At 46.8% G+C, this 3,845-nt stretch overlaps 1 protein-coding gene across 1 annotated transcript in view; it reads right to left on the reverse strand.

Moving 5' to 3' along the window:
• The window catches only part of STAU1 (staufen double-stranded RNA binding protein 1), a 55,877-nt gene extending 55,717 nt beyond the window's left edge, over positions 1 to 160 (reverse strand). The window contains exon 1 of the mRNA XM_029916351.1: positions 36 to 160. The gene's annotated coding sequence lies outside the window, so the exon portion shown is untranslated. The remainder of the gene's footprint in view (positions 1 to 35) is intronic.
• Positions 161 to 3,845: the final 3,685 nt, after the last annotated feature.

The following is a 3,845-nucleotide window of genomic DNA, read 5'->3' on the forward strand; positions in this document are numbered from 1 at the left end:
GCCCGCGCGGGCCCCGCCAGGCCCTGCCGCCTCACCTGGCTGCTGCCCCGAGCTCGTGCCCCGGCCGGCGGTCCTGGGCGGCGGCGGGGACGGCGAGGAGGGGAAGGAGGAAGGAAGAAGGGAGAGGAGGAAGGGAACAGCGGGAGGGAAGAGGCGGAGTGGCCACGGAGGAGGCGGGAGCCGCCGGGCCGGGGGGGTCAGAGGAAGGGGGAGCCAAGCTAGACGCGGCGGCCACCGGCGCAAACGCTGAAGAGCCGCTCCGGCGCCCGCAGCTCGGCAGGAAGTGACGGGGGAGGGGCCTGCGCCCGCCCCCGGCCCCCGCCCGCCTCCATGCCCGGCCCCACCCCCCCACCCCCAGTTCGAACCACAAGTCCCGGCGGGCGCTGCGCCGGCGACTGCCATCGCAAGGCACTTCGGGAGCCTGGCGGGCTGGCGCCTAGACTGGCCTGCGTCGCGGAGGCCAGGCCTGGCCCCCAGGGCCTGGTGGGAGTTGTAGTTCTAGGAATTAAGGTGGCTTGCTGGACCCGCAACGAGGATGGGCTGTCCTACTTAACTCCGCCCCTCTTCGTTCTTCCCGTATTCCTCTGCGACGTTCTTCGCCATCCTCAGTTCCTTGTTTTTCTGTTTTCCTTAGTTCCTCCTTCCATAAATGTTTATTAAACGCCTGCTGCTGTGCAGGGTACTGCTCCAAGAGTTGAACAGACAGACAAGAATCCCTACCCTCATAGAGCTTACGTTCAATCAGTAACTTTTTTAGTGAGTCCCAGATTGCTATTTCTTTCACCCAGCTCTGGTAAACTAAGTGGCTTATATGGGGGGTTGGAGGTAAGGGTTAATGGAGGGAAATTTTGGATCTCTACAATCACACTCAGCTGAGAATAATGCACTCATTGTGAGAGGGCCAGGAAACAGAAAGAACTGCAGATGCCCAGGCCTCCTCTCTCCTGCTCACTCTGGGACTGCTTCCCCATTATTAAAAATTAGTTTATGTTCTCTCTCTGCCTGCCTTTCTCAGTATCTTTCAATCTAACTATTGCTCAATCCTTCTAGCCAAGGCAATATAGTTTAGTTTGCATAAACTCGTGATATGAGTTTCTCTGGCTGAAGGAGCCTTGCCAAACATGGCTTTAGGAACTTGCCCCAGCCACAGAGGACTCTTTTCTCTGGAGCAGTCCTCCTTACTCTGCTTCTTGTAAAATGCAATGAGATTGAATTTTAGGACACCAAAAACAGTCCAAAGACTTTCACTGTCCATTTAGTGCCAGTCCAAAACATTGGTAAACAACATTCAGACCTTGTCCAGTCCTCTGCTAAAGGAGAATTGTTTTCTCTAATCCTTAAGCAGTCTCGTAAGCACAGCTCACCTGGATAAAGGAGCAGACAGAGGTGTTTCTCTAAACTCAAACCTGAGGTCCCTGAACAATCAGACAATCTCTTCAAAGGTGTAAAGGTAGAAGGAGACGTTCTGGCCCATTTTACTATCACTCATGGGGACCTAAGTGATGGGCAGATGACTTCCAGTCTCAGTTTATTTCCCTCCTTCCATATATCGGGAGGGAGATCCTTCTATTTTTTTTTTTTCCTAATCCAGACTGAATTTTGTTCCACAACTTGGACTATAATACACCTGGACCTGTCTCCCCTTAGTTGTTTGTATAGGAACAATTTCCTATTTTACCCAGTGGACATGAGAATTGGTAAAGAGTTTGATACCCTGTCTCATCTTCCCCATCTTGAGAATAATAGGACTGTCTTTTCCTTGTGAAGTTCTTTTTAATTTTTTTATGGTTTTTTAAAAAGTTTTTTATTTTTGAGAGACAGAGAGAGACAGTGAGAGCAAGGGAGGAGGGTCAGAGAGAGAGAGAGATAAAGAATCTGAAGCAGGCTCCAGGCTCTGAGCTAGCTGTCAGCACAGAGCCCGACACAGGGCTCGAACCCACGGACCGTGAGATCATGACCTAAGCAGAAGCTGGACGCTTAACCATCTGAGCCACCCATTGTGAAATTCTAAGTGTGCTGCTCTGAGCAGCCTAGGCTACTATCTGCTCCAACTAGTGACTGATCATGTGTCATTTCAGGAGTCACATGTTCTTAGGGTAGTGTCTCTCCTTTCCTCCTCTCAATCCCCAGCAATCACTGATCTTTGTACTGTCTCCATAGTTTTGCTTTTTCCACAAATGTCATATAGTTGGAATCAATGCCAACTGTAGCCATTTCAGATTGGCTTTTTTAACTTAGTCTTCTCTATGTTCTTTCATGGCTTGATACCTCTTGTACTTTCTTTCTTTCTTTCTTTGAGAGAGAAGGGGAGAGGGAATAGCGAGGGAGAGGGCTCTCAAGCAGGCTCCGTGCTCTCAGCATGGAGCCCAATCCCATGACCGTGAGATCATAACCTGAGCCAAAATCAAGAGTTAGGTGCTTAACTAATTGAGCCACCCAGGTACCCCTTCTTTTTCTATTTTTTGATAGATACATAGATAGCACAAAGTATAATTTTTAGATAAAAATCAACTTCTCACAGGGTTTTTATGAGATTTACATATTCCCATTCCTTATTACAAATACATATAACTTATCTTCTAGGAAGGAACACACAGAATTTAGTGTAATTTACTTAAAGGTCACAACTTCTTATTTCCAACTTTATCTTAAAGAAAAATAAATAATTCTTTTATTATTTGGCAAGAGTCAAGAAGTCGGCAGGCCCTTAGAAGAGAATCTGAGTCACAGTCTCTAGGTACAAAGAGAGAAAACAAATCTAAATGTCTCACTCCTGAACTCAGCCAGCCCCACAGCTAACCTATGCCTCAGTTAAATATAATTCCTTGATTACACAAAGTGAGTTCAGAATCATTCTCAGAAAACAAGGAGTATTAAGAACAGTCCTGTGGTCAGGTGGCTGGGGACCACCTGAACCTGAAAGGGTCATGCGCATTGTCTGACCAATATCTAGCTCCATGCTTGCTATGTTGACTGGATGGAAAAACAAGACAACCTCCCCCCCTCCCCCCCCAAAAACCAATGAGTATTAAATCTTCAGGCTGTTGTTTTTCTTCCTCTTTCTTTCTTCTATGTTTTTAGTTTTAATTACTTGCTATCAATCTAACACATAACAATCTGGGTTTATAGCATTTCTTTCTTTTCTTTTTTTTTTTTTGTATCATCTCTTTAAAAATGAAGCAGATTTGGCTGCACAGAGCCTGCAGAGTGGCAACTGCTATACATGGGCACATTCTTTTCATTTCCCTGCAGTCCCTACCCTGCCCATGTCTCTCATTTATGTGATTTTCCTGTTCCTGTGGACATTTACATTTGCGATGTCTGGCCTACTGTGTAACAGCATAGACTGACTGCTGGCCTGTGGAGCTGAAGATTCGTCAGAAAGACAGACCCTGGTCAAAGAACTCCAAATGCAACTGTGATGAATACAGGAAGGAAAGGTGGGGCGCTGGGGTGTCTCAGTCACTTAAGCGTCCAACCCTAGATTTCAGCTCAGGTCGTGATCTCATGGTTCATGATGAGTTCAAGTCCCTCATTGGGCTCTGCGCTGGCAGTGTGGAATCTGCTTGGGATGAGAGAGAGAGAGAGAGAGAGAGAGAGAGAGAGAGAGAGCGAGAGCGCCCCTCCCCTGCTCTCTAAGTAAATAAATAAACTTTTTTAAATAGGTACATGGTGTTATGAGGGTGTTATGAACCAAAGTTTCAAGGTTTAGGGACAGAGCATACTAAAGCATTATAGGTTCAGCAAAGATCTGAAGGATATGTACATGGTAACTAGGCAAAAAGAGTGCAGGAAGGATTCTACTTAGGAAGAAAAGATATACAAAGCCATGTGGTCCATATTCT

Source organism: Suricata suricatta, chromosome 12 (assembly GCF_006229205.1).
Source record: "Suricata suricatta isolate VVHF042 chromosome 12, meerkat_22Aug2017_6uvM2_HiC, whole genome shotgun sequence".
Classification (NCBI taxonomy): Eukaryota; Metazoa; Chordata; class Mammalia; order Carnivora; family Herpestidae; genus Suricata; species Suricata suricatta.